Source organism: Heptranchias perlo, chromosome 29, assembly GCF_035084215.1.
Source record: "Heptranchias perlo isolate sHepPer1 chromosome 29, sHepPer1.hap1, whole genome shotgun sequence".
Lineage (NCBI taxonomy): Eukaryota > Metazoa > Chordata > Chondrichthyes > Hexanchiformes > Hexanchidae > Heptranchias > Heptranchias perlo.
Window position 1 is genome coordinate 32,619,235 of NC_090353.1, and position 16,095 is coordinate 32,635,329.

The 16,095-nt window shown below is 45.0% G+C and overlaps 1 protein-coding gene across 2 annotated transcripts in view; it reads right to left on the minus strand.

The window, feature by feature from the left end:
- LOC137299580 (CUGBP Elav-like family member 4) overlaps window positions 1-16,095 on the minus strand; it is a 314,894-nt gene that overhangs the window by 126,714 nt on the left and 172,085 nt on the right. The gene's annotated exons all lie outside the window — the stretch shown is intronic.

A 16,095-nucleotide genomic window follows, 5' to 3' on the forward strand; every position in this document is an offset into this window, starting at 1 on the left:
TGTTGTAAAATTGTTTACAATTCTTTTATCTAAACTTTAACGGCAGGGAGTGAGAGATTTGCATCGGAGCCAAGCGATGTAAACAAGGTAGCTACAGACACATAAAGGCATAAACTCCCTCAGCTCTGCCCCGAGTCCCCACCTCATTAGAGGACCCCTCACTGCAACACTGTGACAATTTTACAGTTCCCACACCAGCCGTCCTAAGGCTATTCTGACCTGGACTGTCAATGTGCTGCAGTGGGCCCATTCCCATGGAATTTGGCCGAGGTTGCCCCAGCTCATAGAATCATAGGAAGGTTACAGCACGGATGGAGGCCATTCGGCCCATCGAGTCCCCGCTCTGGCTCTATGCAAGAGCAACTCACTTAACTTAGGATCCTCACAGCCAAGCGAGACTTCCATCTCACCAGTTGAGACATAAACCCAGACCCCACATCTGAAAGGCTAGCGGCCAACCCACTGGGTCACCCAGTCTTTCGATGTCACCGCTGACAGCGACGGTGATAGAGGCAGTTCTTCCAGGATTTGTAACTCCCAAAGTAGCAACAATCCCATCTCACTGGCATCTGCTAAAGTGTCTTGCAAAGAACTTTCACCGGGTCTGTAAACTGTGGGACAAGTAATGCGATAGGCGAGGTAGTGACAGCATCCCCTGATTATTTCCTGATTAAGCAGATGGGCTAATGCATGGAATAAGGGATTTCAGTGTGGTTAAATAAATAAGTTAATGCATGTTGGAACAGGAAACAGCAAATGTGTGTGCAAAACGAAAGGGTGCCCATTAGCAAAGGAAATGGATCTCGGTGTGATTATTTTGATGAATATTCTGAGGTGTATTTGATCGTCTCAGGGATCGGGGTTTTTTTTATACAGATCTGCCCATGAAGAGAATAAGATTGAGATAGAGTCGATGATAGGGGGAGATTGTATGGGATGTGGTCTTCTCTCATTTCATGCTTGCATTATGTTTTGTATGTGGCAAGAAAGTGCCTCTTGGGAAATATTCAGTGGAATGAATATGGGTATGACTAAGTTACAAGTACATATTGATGAGGTCGGATGAGCAAGCCGGAGATGGGGAGAGGGTCTACTCTGCAATGCACAAACCTGGCACATTTACAAAAGTGCCAATGTTAAGAGCAAAACTGTCAGTGTCAAAAATGCTGTGTATCTGCATCCTCTCAAACACACACCCTAAAGGAGCCATGCCCCATAATTATAATCCCAACGCAATTTGATGTGAGTACCGGTGTTAAAACCATTTCATGATGTATTTATTTACAGTATGATAGCTTTCAAATCAAATGATCTTGTTGGCTTAATCTTTCTCTAACATCGCCATGGCCACCATCGTTAGAACCAAGGGGTGACTTTCCGCGGGGTCGGGTGGGGGGGCTCCTGTTTTCCGCCATGACTTTGGTGGAAGAGTCATGGAATCCCCCAAAAAATGGCATAAATGGCGTTTACACCGAAGTTTCATGGTTCTTCTGCTGAAGTTATGGCGGACGATCGGGAGAATGCTTGTGGATATTTATCCCCAGGATTCCAAGCATTTGGCTACCTTTTATGTGAGACAACCTCAAAAGTGTTGAACTCCTCATCTCCCTCAGTCTTCACTTTCTCTTCCACATAGGCCCTTAAAAGTCTGCCATTTGATATTGTCTACACAGATATATACAAGTTTATATACACTCCCTGTATCTTCACTCTGTTGAAATCAAGAGTCCCATAATTTCAGAATGTCCCTAAACACTTTACAATGAATGAAGTACTTTTGAAATGTAGCTACTATTGTAATGTAGGAAATGCAACAGCCAACTTGTGCACAGCAAGCTCCCACAAACAGCAATGAAATAGATGAATATATTATTTGATTAGGTTTTGGTTGAGGGATAAATGTTGGCCAGGACGCCAGGGAGAATTCCTTTTCTCTTCTTCAAATAAGCCCACGGGATCTTTTACGTCCACCTGAGAGGACAGACGGCGTCTCGGATTAACATCTCATCTGAAAGATGACACCACCGACAGTGCAGTACTAGATTATGTGCTCAAGTCTCTGTTGTGGGACTTTAATTCATAACCTTCTGAATCAGAGGTGTGAGTGCTACCCACTGAGCCAAGACTAACACTCATTGTTTGGTGCACTTACATCATACTCTTCACTCTCAGAACAAAAGGTGTCACATAAACACAGCTTTTTATATCTTGCAATAGGTATCAGAATTCAGAAGACCCTTGCTTGATGGTAGGATGAGATGTTAAACCGAGGCCCCATCTGCCCTCATAGATGAACGTGAAAGACCCCTCGGCATTATTCGAAGAAGAGCTGGGGAGTTCTCCCCAATGTCCTGGCCAATATTTATCCCTCAACCAACATCACTAAATCAGATATCTGGTCATTATCACATTGCTGTTTGTGGACCTTGTTGTGCACAAAATGGCTACCATGTTTCCTACATTACAACAGGGACTACACTTCAAAAATACATTGGCTCTAAAGCATTTGGGACATTCCGAGGTTGTGAAAGGTGCTACATAAATGCAAGTTCTTTCTTTCTTCCAAGAAGAGTTGACATCCATTGGTTGACTTTTGCAGCTTCTGTGAACTGACGCTTCGCGTTGCTAAACTAGATGAAGTCAGCGATCAGGCTGCATTGCCTCAGAGATAGCAAGATGGCCACCAATCTAATCTGCTGTGACATCACAACACATCTCCGAACTATTAATGATAAAACTTTTATCCAATTTCTGTTCTCAATTTGGAGCTTGGAAAGAAACTGAGGAATAGGAAGGTGAAGCAAACTTCCCTTCCTCAGTATCTCAGACCAGTTACCTGAGCCCACAATGCTTTGATAAGAGCATGCGAGTCAAAATATAAAGTTACATATACCAGGGATAACTAATCATATTGTTCCAAAGACTGGAGACAACCTTGGGCTCTATCTTGTTACTAACAGATGTTAGGACTATTTCCAGTGCTAAAATAGTGGTCATAGACACCAGCCCCAACCGTAACCAAACCAGCTTCAGAATGGAATTAAGATAGAAGGCTTGCGTATATAGTAAAGTGAGATTGGACCGTTATTAACCAAGCCCTGTGTACTGTACGGTTGGATGCTTCAATATATGATGCTTAATGGATAGTTGGGACTTTAGCTTTTTTAAGGATTAGATTGAAAAAAGTCAGTTCTCACCTTGATTTTGAGAGGATTTGGTTGCCTGAACTGAATTTCCAAGCTGGCTGGTTTATCCATAACACATACATTGCACCTCAACCTTGGGCTGAATCCTCAGCCGTCAATCTTCCGAGGAAGTGTATGACTTAGGACTTTTAAGATTTTCTGGGATTTCAGCATCTCACCTTTGCAATCTTGAGCTCCTGATCAAATCCCTAAGACTTTCAAGTTATAATTGGCAGTCCCATCTTTATAGACCCAGGCACAAGTTAGAAACATGCAATATGAACAAGCCTTGCTTCCTGTTTTAGCTTGGCTCAGTTGGTAGCACTTTTTCTCCCGAATCAGAAAATTCAAAGTTCAAGCCCCACATTAGGACTTGGCCATATTACTTAGGTTGTCACTCCAGTGCAGGACTGATGAAATGCTGCTGCCCTGTATCCTAACTCACACCGAGTCCCATTTACCCATCACCCCTGTGCTCGCTGACCTACATTGGCTCCCGGTCTGGCAATGCCTCGATTTGAAAATTCTCACCCTTGTTTTCAAATCCCTCCATAGCCTCGCCCCTCCCTATCTCTGTAACCTCCTCCAGCCCTCCGAGAAATCTGTATTCCTACAATTCTGGCTCCTTGCGCTTCCCCGATTTTTATTGCTCCACCATTGGCGGCCGTGCCTTCAGCTGCCTAGGCCCTAAGCTCTGGAATGTCCTCCTAAATCTCTCTGCCTTTTTTAAACTTACTTTAAGACCCTCCATAAAACCTCCCTCTCACCTGTCCTCATATCTCCTTAGGTGGCTTGGTGTCAAATTTTGTTTGATAACGCTCTTGTGAAGCGCCTTGGGACGCTATATAAATGTGAGGAGTTGTTGTTGTTGTTGCCACCGTCGTCTGAGGTGCCATCTTTTGGATGAGATATTAAACCAAGATATTGATTTCCTATTGAAGTGGTTTAGGAGATTGCTAAAGTTCTCATGGCAGGAAGTTCATCAAGTGTCTTGGCCAACATCCCTCAATCAAACAATACAACGATCCAAAATTAACATCCCAAATTCACCCCATTGCTGTTTGTGGGACATTGCCAGTTGAGAATAGATGCTGTATTTGTGGCCAGTCACTGCACTTAAAAAATAATTCACATGTGAAGCATTTTGAGATGTGATAAGGTGCTGGTATTTATTTTATTATTGTAAACCCCCGGGGTTATTCTGATGTATCCCCCCGCCATATCTCAGCAAGCCCTTCCTTTCAGAAGATTATTGAAACCTGATCAGAGGCGGCAACAATTTATACGGCTACAGGTCAGATAGTTAGATAAAGGGGTGGGAGGGAGGGAGAGAAAATAGTGTTAAAATAAATTAGGAAAGGAAGGATAACAAGAAAGGAATAGAATTTAATATAAGAAAGGAAATGAGAACTTGGAACAAATTTTAGGCATGAATCAAACGATCCTATCAAATAGGGTGAAGCTGGTGGAGAACACAGGAGATAAGAAAAATGGTAAACAGCAGACATGGTAAAGAGGTTAAAGTACAAATGAAGGAAGGTTGATAAGGACAGGAACTAGGGTCGACCAAAGCAAAAAGTAACCTAATACACTGTGAGATGGAGTATTGAAAATGTGTAAGGAGAGAATTTGAGAACAGTAAAAGAACAAATACTGTCCAGCAAATAAAATGAATTGCTTTAATAGAACATTTTCTTCTTGACTTTACAGTAGATATTGGAACTACAAAATCATTATAGTTACTTATTGCTAACTAAAAATCAGTGTGGTTCCAGAAAGAAAATTAAAGAGAGAGAGAGAGTCAGAAAGAGTTAAAGAAAGTGAGCTACAAAAGAATCTTCAGAGGACTTTGTGATACAGTAGGTTAGCGCCCTGAGACCTGCATTCGTAGCCAACCCAGGCTTTTGGATGGAATTCTTCCTTTGACAGCTTTAAGGCTCTTACACGTTTCAACCAATTTTCTAGCGTTCTTGGGTCGACATACAAAATTAAAATAAAGTCTTGCATTTATGTAATGGCTTATCATGTCTCACAGCAACGTTGCCAAAGCATTTCACATACAATGAACTTCTTTGAAGTGCAGTGACAGTTGTTTTGTAGACAAAGACGGCAGCAAATTTGCACACAGCAAGATCCCACATGCAGTAGTGAGAATAATGAGCAGTTAATCTATTTTTACAGGAGTTGGTATAGTATATCCTGGAACACTGGGAGAATCCCTGCTCTTCTTAAAAATAATGCAGTTGGCATATTTATCATTGATTGAACCACTGGGACGGTCAGAGGCAGATGGGGCCTCGGTTTAACATTTTATCTGAAGGATAGCTCCCCCGATAATGCAGCACTTCTCCAGCAGTCCACTGGACTGTCATTTCGATTGGCCTGAAGTGGGGTTTGAACCCTCAACCTGCAGACTGAGAGACAAGAGTACTACCGAATATACCGAACACCAAACTTACCAACTGGCCCAAAATTTGGGACCAAATTGCCAATCTCTTTCCGAGTGGCTGTAAAGAAGCTCGGTGCAGTAAATGAAGAAAATCGCACTTTTGCCACATAGGGTGCATTTCTGAAGTTGGGTTTAAAGCTTGTTGCCAGGGAGTAGAGTAGAGATTGTAAATATGACCTGAGATGGCTGGATGCCGACATAAAAGCAGTAAAGGATTCGATTTCCCAGCACTGACAACCCTCACCTTGACGAGCATTAAAAAAAAAAGACATCAAAAAATAGTATCCTAAAACTTATACATAAATTTGGTGAAATATGTGACCAGAATGCAAAGGTTTAAATAATTTGTTCTTGCCCAGAACTTACACTTCTTGTCTGATACTAGAATCATTAAGTGAAACTATTCCGTGTTTTTTTTTTCAGGTTGTGAGGATGATGGGATGCATTGTCCCATGGAGGCCCAGGCACGCTGACACTACACTCCGTAATTATTCTTCTCTGAAGAGACCTCCAGGGGGACATTTTTCAAGGGGCCGGTCCGTAAGGAATACTTTCCTTGAAAAGATTTATTCTAAATGTCACAAAAGTGATTTTACAGTCCCCTCGGCAGCCTCAAATCCTATAGTTTTATTGACATTTTCTGTGATCAAATTTATCGTAAAGAGACATTACTCTTTCGAGCCTTCAGTCGCTGGAATTTAAGCTATTAAGAATCAAACCTATGTGTCATTCTCTCAGACTGTACTTCTCTGAAAAAAGTGCATGATAAGTTTTAGGAGGAGCCTGCATATTATACCTGTCTGACTGTCTCAGGAGAACAGGGGTGAACAACGGATGGAATTGAACACTTGGCTTGGGCCCAGCGTGGCCATTTTGAGTTTGATGTGTAAGGTTCAGAGGTCGCCAACCATATTTAAAAAAAACAGGATCAGCATGGGCACTGAGAAGTGTGCATTTACAATGCCATCTTCTTTATCCATTATGGTCATTGGTGTTCAAATGGATGAGCTATGATGGTCATTATAATATCCTCCCCCTTTCTTATTCTATGTGGAGATGCCGGTGATGGACTGGGGTTGACAATTGTAAACAATTTTACAACACCAAGTTATAGTCCAACAATTTTATTTTAAAATCCACAAGCTTTCGGAGGCTTCCTCCTTCCTCAGGTGGAATGTGGAAGCCTCCGAAAGCTTGTGGATTTTAAAATAAAATTGTTGGACTATAACTTGGTGTTGTGAAATTGTTTACAATTTTCTTATTCTAAGAAAAACTAAATTCTCAACCTTGTTTTCAAATCTCTCCATGGCTTCTTCCTTCCCTATCTCTGTAAATTCCTCCAACCCTCCGAGATCTCTGCGTTCCTCCAATTCTGGCCTCTTGCGCATCCCCGATTTTCTTCACTCCACCATTGGTGGCTGTGCCTTCAGTTGCCTAGGCCCTAAGCTCCAGAATTCCTTCCCTAAACCTCTCCACTTCTCTACGTCTCCTCCTTTAAGACGTTCCTCAAGCCCTAATCTTGTGTAACAACTCTTGTATGGCACCTTATCGAATGCCTTTTGAAAATCCAAATGCACTACATCCACTGGTTCCCCCTTATCGACCCTGCTAGTTACATCCTCAAAAAACTCGAATAGATTTGTCAAACACGATTTCAAACAACTTGCATTTATATAGCGCCTTTAACGTAGTAAAACATCTCAAGGCGCTTCACAGGAGTGATTATCAAACAAAATTTGACACCAAGCCATATAAGGAGATATTAGGCTAGGTGACCAAAAGATTGGACAAAGAGGTAGGTTTTAAGGAGCGTCTTAAAGGAGTTAGAGAGGCAGAGACGTTTAGGGAGGGAATTCCAGAGCTTAGGGCCTAGGCAGCTGAAGGCACGGCCGCCAATGGTGAAGAAATAGGTGCCAAGTCTTCAATCTTTGGTGAGAGGGTAAGAAATTTATACTATGGGAGAGATTTTCAAGTCGGGCCCAAAACAGGCGCAATATTGGCTGTGCGCCCGCCCATGCCCACAGTCAGGTGCGGACCTCATTTAAATATTGACCATGAGCTGCAGGCGGCAAATGGGCGCTCCACTGCAGCTCGCCGGTTAGGTACAGCGGAAAATCAGCTGGATTCTGCACAGAGCCAGTCGGAGGGTAGGGCCTGTTGGGGGGAGAGGTGCAGATCCCAGGGAGAAATGAGAACCAACTGGCTGGAAGGTTCTTTTGGGGCCTTTATGAAGCACTGGTTAGGCTGCCTAACGCCAGGCAAATCTAGGACTAGCAGTCATTTCGCATGCTCTGCCCATTTCTCCGTGAAAATTGCAATCAGGATCCTACAATTGGCGTAGGACACCGGATTTGTAAACTATTTAAGTTTGTAAACTTTGTAAACTTAAATAGCCTCCCACATGTTTCAAGCAGGCCGTCGAATGGACGCCCAGCACACAATAGTGGGCGTGCTGCTGGGTGTCTATTTAAAGGCCTGACTGACAATTGAATCAGGTGGGCAAATGGTCCCCACTAGATTTTTCTCTGCCGGTCGCCCATTTCTAAAGCAAGAAATGGACGGCCAGCAGCTGAAAGTCCTCTCCTCCCCCAATATGTCCACATTCAATCTCTGATGGCATAGACAGTCAAAGAAGGGATGGTTGGAGATATATGCCTGATCCCTGGTAGACCATTGGTGCCTGAACAATCTTCAGTCCAATGACATAATATGCATCCTATCCCCGGGGAGGGTTTAGTGATGTCCATGCATGTGCTCTCCAGCAATCTAGGCAAACCATGAAGAAAGTTTGCATCCAATCTAATCAGTTTAGTCACGGGGTGGGGGAGATTGCATCTGAATTTCTCAGGAGTGTTGAGTACAGATCCAATCACTCAATGGCCCTCCGTCAGGTTAAGACTTTGGGGAACACTTTACGATGTCAGCCGTGGCTCAGTGGATATCTGAGTCAGAAGGTCGTGGGTTCAAGTCCCACTCTAGAGACTCGAGCACATAATCCAGGCTGACACTCCCAGTGGAGTACTGAGGGAGCGCTGCACTGTCAGAGATGCCACCTTTAGGATGAGACGTTAAACCAAACATCAGGTGGACGTAAAAGATCCCATGGCACTATTTCGAAGAAGGGCAGGGGAGCTCTCCCCGGTGTCCTGGCCAATATTTATCCCTCAACCGGCATCACTAAAAACAGATTAACTGGTCACTATCTCATTGCTGTTTGTGGGATCTTGCTGTGTGCAAATTGGCTGCCGCGTTTCCTACATCACAACAGTGACTACACTTCAAAAGTACTTCATTGGCTGTAAAGCACTTTGGGGCGTCTTGAGGTTGTGAAAGACGCTATATAAATGCATGTTCTTTCTTTCTAACACCAAAGGGTCTTCAAAAGCTGAAATCTGGAGAAACTACTCTGCTCATTTCTAGTGTTCCTGAGATCAAATCTTTTTTTTGAATTTGCTGAAATGGCATCTGCCAATGGTGTAGGGGGAAATGCACAGCCCAGTGTGGTACTAAGCCACACAGAATAGGAAGGCCCAAGATTAAATCCTGGTCTGTGCTGAATGAATGGATCTTAGTCAGGGCACCAGAGGGTGCATTACATTTGGCCATTGTGTCTCCAGGCTAGGGAAGGGGGAAAAAAAAATCATCTGCCAATGGAGAGAGGAAGGGAGAGAGGGAAGCACAAGAGGACAGAATTGGAGGAGCGCAGAGATCTCGGAGGGTTGTAGGGCTGGAGGAGGTTGCAGGGATAGGGAGGGGGCGAGGCTAGGGAGATAAACCATTAAAAATTGTTATTGCGGACCTGCTGGAAATTGTGCATGTGTGAAGGCAGGCTTGGGCATGATTGTGATGCCTGTCCCTGGTTGAACAGCCCACCAACAGCCACACTCTATATTCATACATGAAGAACAGAAGCTCGGGTGAGGTATCTCATGTTCTGGTAGAACCTGTGCAGACATACCCGAGCACAAGTCTGATTACACTCCTGTGAAGCGCCTTGGGACGTTTTACGACCTTAGGGGTGCTAGATAAATGCAAATTGTTGTTGTTGAGTCAGTACCTTCAGGAGAGGAAAGGCATTGAAAAAAAAAATCAAATTTGTTTATCAAAAAGTTCCCAAACTATCACAGTCTTTTAACAACCTTGCCAGTTTTACAATGACCTGACTGCAGGACAGTTGGGATTAAACTATCGGACAGAATATCTCGAAGGCAGCAAAGGCACGCGCTCTGAAAATTACTTTTCAGTCCCAGTGACCTGCCCTCGTCTCTCAAGCCATCTGGCGTATTTACTCAGCCTGTCTGGAGACAGGACGATGAGATCTGCTCTGCATCTTGTGCAGTTCCTGGGGTACTAGATGCAGTCTCTCGCAACACTTTCTTCCTCTCCGCATGGCTTTCTTAAAGCAGCCGCCAGTCATTGATTACTGGAATTGATTCTGCCCCTGCAGCGGGGGGGGAGATGTGAACATTCCCAAACGCAGGTGCCTGTATTCTAGTTACTGATAAGCAAGTATGACAGATCTTTTGGGTGCTGTGATGTTAAAATTAGCACAGGGCTGATCAATTCGAACATCATATCGATTTCCATTAATTGCATTTAAAAAAAATCTCATTGCGATTAGTCATCTTCAGCTGCCCTTTAATATGATTCTCCACCTGCTCTCTGGTGTTTATTTTGTTATTCAGTTTGCTTGAGTCTGGATGAATCTCATCAAATTTAGGATTTAACGAAATCAAGTCTGAGTTTCCGTGGAGATTCTCCCGATTGTAACTTCGGCAAAAGATGTGTGGAAACCTCACACGGTGCAAACGCTCCCTATCTCTGTAACCCCCTCCAGCCCTACAATCCTCCTAGAACTTGGCGTTCCTCCAATTCTGGCCTCTTGTGCATCCCTCTATCCCTGCACCCCACCATTGGCGGCCGTGCCTTCAGCCATCTAGGCCTCAAGCTCTGGAATTCCCTCTGCCTCCCTAAACCTCTCTCGTCTCCTTTAAGACGCTCCTTAAAACCTATCTCTTTGACCAAGCTTTTGGTCACCTGTCGAAATGTCTCCTTCTTTGGTCCATTGTCGGACCCCCAACGTGATTTACGTGAAGCAATGCGCCCATTGGTCCCTGGTGCGGAGTGACCTAACTAGCGGTCCTTAAAGGGACCGCTGCAGGTCTTTCCGTAAATGGCTAAATTCTTTGCCTCTTTCTATTTTTTTGCAGGGGCCAGGAGGAGGGGGCCGATTTTCCCGCCTTCCCCTGGACCGGCGGGGCGGCTCGCAGTGCCCGTTCTACGCTCGCAGCACGCCGGCCGCACGTACTGAGGTCCGACCACCAAGAATGTCCGCCGATCGGGTGGGTGGAGCGGTCGCCCGGTTACCGCAGCAACCCAAAAATCGTCTCCCCCTTTCCGGTCTTCACACTTTCCAGCAGGGGGGGGTTCTCGCATAATAAATCAGGAATGGGAACCCTGGATGATTTCATTTTTCCTTCCCCTAGCCTGGTGGCACAACGACCAATTGTAATGCCCCACTCTGGTGCCCTGGCGAAGATCAACTCATTCGGCACAGACCAGGATTTAACCTTGAGTCTTCCTCTTCTATGTGGCTCAGTGCCACAGCAGGAGGTGCATCTACTCTCAAAACAAGCTCTTCACAAGTGCTGTATCTGACCCGGAATTGTTTGATGTTGACACTGGATGCCCAAAATGGAAAAGTGTGCCCATCTCCCCAGCACCAGCATGATTCGCTTGATGGGCGCAACATTCACAAAAAATGGCAAAAGGTGGTTGAAGACTGGGGAAGTTCCCCGATGGTTTGGAGGGCCCATGTTGTGTTTTCTTATACGTTCCAGGAAGGGACAAAGTTCACTTACAGTTCTGTGCTGAGTTTGCAGGACTCAGTTAGGGCGACAGTAGCGTCACTGCGATTGGTTTCAGCAATCGCAGGGCTTGGGGGGAAGATGCCCTCCACAGCTGAATAGTCTGGCGACACTTGGCTTTGCTATGATTTATGGCCACTTGGGCAAGGTACCAGAGGGCAGGTGGCATCTGTGTAACCATAATTCAGCCTGAGTTGGCGCCTTCAGGAGAGGAGGGGAGAAATGGGAAGGAAACTGAATAAACAGAGGAGAATTTTGTGTTAATAGGATCTGTTTTTTTTAAAGCAAATGTGCATTACCAGCTTCTTTTTTGTCTATCAGCAGCAGGTAATCTCCCAACAATATCTTCTGGCAAGAAAAGCCCGTTAGCAATCTCCCCAGAGCATTAATGTCACATACAAGAAAAACAGCACATTTAAAAATTGTTTTCACTGAGTAGATGAGACAATAAAAGTGAATTTGAGCTAAGAATTAGATACAGCTGCTGTCTTCTGTGTAATACCGACAACATGGCATTTATATAGGGCTTTTAACAAAGAAAAATTTACAAAGGCATTTCACAGAGTATCCTCTGCTCCTGATCTACGTCTAAACCTCCAGGGTAGCACTAAGCAGAGGCTGGTCACTGGCCTACAAGAAGGGAAGGAATTCCCCAGACCACCAACCTCCACCTCCTTGCATTCAGGCTTCAGAGAGCCATTGGTAGAAAGGCCTAGGAAAGGTGACCTATCCTGTTTGTGAACACAGCAACAGCAAATTGCATTTATATAGCACCGTTAACATAGTAAAATGTCCCAAGGCGCTTCACAGGAGTGTTATCAAACAAGAACCCGAGCCACATGAACAGCAATTAGGACAAATGACCAAAAGCTTCGTCTGAGTGGTAGTTTTTAAGGAGCCTCTCAAAGGAGGAGAGAGAGGTAGAGAGGCGGAGAGGTTTAGGGAGCAAATTCCAGAACTTAGGGCCTAGGCATCCGAAAGCACGGCCAACAATGGTGGAGCGATGGAAATCGGGGATGCGTAAGAGCCAGGAAACAGGAGGGGGGATGGTGCAAGGAGTAAACTAGAAAATGCCACGGGAGATTAAACTGTACTGCACATAAAATTGAGGACATCTATTAAATAGTAGTGTAAGATATGAAGGGGACCGCATGGCACAGTGGGTTAGCATACTGCCCTTTAGTCACTGGCATCTGGGCTTGAGTCCAGCCCAGCCTGACAGGATGATAGACTTCTCTCTGTGCCAGCTGTTATCTGAAGTGAGTTTGCGGCAGTCTCAACCAGTTCCTAGAGGCGGCAGGCACCACTATACGTGATTCAGAACAAACTCACACCAAAGGGTGGCAACTACCGTTGCCAAAATAAAATATATTTTAAAACAGATCAACACTTATTGCATTAGAACAGCAGAGAGAGGAATCTAGTACCAGTTAGATGTTGGCACAACAATATCACTGGCAATAACAAGATAAAGCAGCCCGCTTGATTGGCACCCCATCCACCACCCGAAACATTCACTCCCTTCACCACCGGCGCACTGTGGCTGCAGTGTGCACCATCCACAGGATGCACTGCAGCAACTCGCCAAGGCTTCTTCGATAGCACCTCCCAAACCTCTACCACCTAGAAGGACAAGAGCAGCAGGCACCTGGGAACAACACCACCTGCACGTTCCCCTCCAAGTCACACACCATCCCGACTTGGAAATATATCGCCGTTCCTTCATTGTCGCTGGGTCAAAACCCTGGAACTCCCTTCCTAACAGCACTGTGGGAGAACCTTCACCACACGGACTGCAGCGGTTCAAGGAGGCGGCTCACCGCCACCTTCTCAAGGGCAATTAGGGATGGGCAATAAATGCCGGCCTCGCCAGCGACGCCCTGATCCCTTGAACGAATAAAAAAAAAACTTGTAACATTAAATCGGCAATCTCACTCAGGAAGGCCATTAAGGTGGGTGGTGTGGGAAATGGAGAAATGTCGGACTGTTGTAAGAAGTGATGCTTTTCTGAGCTTGGGAGTGGTAGCAAACTATTCTGGCAAAATAGAACGAACTTCGATCTGCAGCTGACTTGAGAATACCCGGTGGTGACACTGGGTGAGTGTTCCATTCCACACCACCGACTGACATCCCTCCCCCGTGATCAGCACAAAATACAGATTTAATCTTCTGTCTTATGGGGAAGGGGGAAGGAATGGTGTGTGCAATTGCAAGGAAAAAAAACAACATTTCTGTAGTGTTCTGCTGTCCTTTCTTTAACCAAAGGCAACACTTTCCCTCACAGTGCAGAAGGTCATTCCTTGGTATGTGAACGCAGATTAACTCGAGGGTTTTTTTTATTTGTATTTTAGGGCAGGTGACACGTGACATCTTGAGTTAGAATCTGTAAGAGTGGCCTTTCTTACACTGGCTCCCGGGAGCCGCAGTTGCTATCCACTCTACGTATCTACCTTACGTGATTGAACGACTAAAACCTGTAGATTGCACAAAGAGGCTGTTTGCCACGACCACCTCCCCTTCCATTGATTTCCACTGTAATTAAAGCCACTTCTGATTTCCTAAAGTGTTTAGCAACTGTGAACAGTGCCTTGTATTTAGAGCAATGGCATTTCGACCATCGCTATATGAGGGAAGTGGTGCTGAATTTGGAGTTAAGTGACCTGAATTGAACTGGTTGTCCAAGTTCTATCATTTGGGGCCTGGGATAGTGGGAGGAACCCATGTTCCCTTGAGGTCCAAGAGATGATGGGTGAACGGTGACTTGGTGCGAGTTAGGATACGGGGCAGCAGAGTTTTGGATGAGCTCAAGTTTACGGAGGGCGGAAGGTAGGAGGCCAGCCTGGAGAGCACTGGCATTTAACCGCGTGCCAAGCGGGGATGCCCGCGGCAGACGCCCGCTCAGTAAAACATGTCGGGGAAGAAGCGGAGGCTCCCCCAAAAGGTAGGTTGGTGGGGCCAGGAAGAGCAGGAGTGCCCCCGCTGCCCTAGAGATCCCCCGCTGCCCACCCATGAGACCCTGCCTATCCGCACCCCCCACCTGGCAAATCTGTGTGCCGGATCTTTGCCAGCTGTCTCTTTACCCCCGTTTTGGGTGGATGGGATGTAAATGAAACCCAACAGTCAATATCGGCCAGACCTCCCATGAAGGCTCCCAGTCAGGTGACCAGCTTCCCACCCGTGAGTTAAAATTGCACCTTTCATAGAATCAAAGAATCACACAGCACAGAAGGAGACCATTCGGCCCATTGTGTCTATGCCTGCTCTTTGAAAGAGCTATCCACTCCCCTGCTCTTTCCCCATTGTCCTGAAAATTTTTCCCCTTAAAGTATTTATCCAATTCCCTTTTGAAAGTTACTATTTAATCTGCTTCCACCACCCTTTCAGGCAATGCATTCCAGATAATAACAACTCGCTGCATTAAAAAAAAATTCACCTCATCTCCCCGCTGGTTTTTTTGCCAATTACTTTAAATCTGTAATGCATCTCTCTCGCTCTCTCCATAGAGAAAGAGATAGGGAGATAGAGAGATAGAGAGAGTGGTTATGCCTTCAAGAGGGAGCTGGACTGGTTCCTGACTGGGGCAGAGATTGCAAAATATAGAAGGTAAGTGTCTTCATAAATAACACTTGGTCCGTGTGATCTCCTGGGCTGGTTTCGATCCCTGAGAGGGTCGGAGAGGAATTTTCCAGAGTATTTTTTCTCTTATTGGCCCTGGGTTTTTTCTCTGTTTTTTTGCCTTTCCCAGGAGATTACATGGCTGCAGGGGTGAGGGAGGGAAGAAGTGTTTAACCATGATGATCCAGCCATCATGATGTGGGGCAGGCTCGATGGTCCTTTCAATTTGTTCGTATGAGAGAGAAAAAAATCAGAAGAGTTATATAACGGGCGGTTGATCAAATATCGCCCATTTTACACTATCAACCAAAGTCAAAATTACCTCCACTATCTCTTTTGGCCGATACATTTGGGATATACCCGAGAGGAAGATGGTTAATGTCTCAACATTAACAGCTGTGAAATGTAAGACTCCCTTTGGCATAAAAGCATTGCCATAGCTGATCAAACTTCAAGTCAGCTTCAAGCTCAATTATCAGTTTGACGTTTGGACTTCTTGCCCCTTATCCACGGACAAACATCACAGCGGGAAGTCTACAAAAGTCAGTTTTGTCCAAAAGTCTCGCAGATTATCATCTTACAGCACATTCTGAACATAGTAGATACTCGTGAATGGGTTCAATCTTTATTGTTTTCCCTGTATGATCAATAGCTTCCTATATTTTTCTTCTTCTGTGTAAATAAATCTAGTTATTTTTTGTTAACCTGAAAATAATGCTCCAACAGTATGGCATTTGCCACCTTTTGGAGTTATCAAGGGAGCATGGCAGGCAACCCATGTGGTCTCTGCTGCATTGTCCCATAATTAAAGGGTTGCTGCTCTTCCTATGTCCACAATCTCATTCACAGCCTAATGGCACAGGTTTTAACTTATAGGTGACGTGGTCTGCTTGTGAAAAGTGCTTTTTTGCTTTGAATACAAGCTCAAGGAAGCCCAAGTTGTGATGTGGGTATCTTCATTTTGCACAAATCGTTAGCC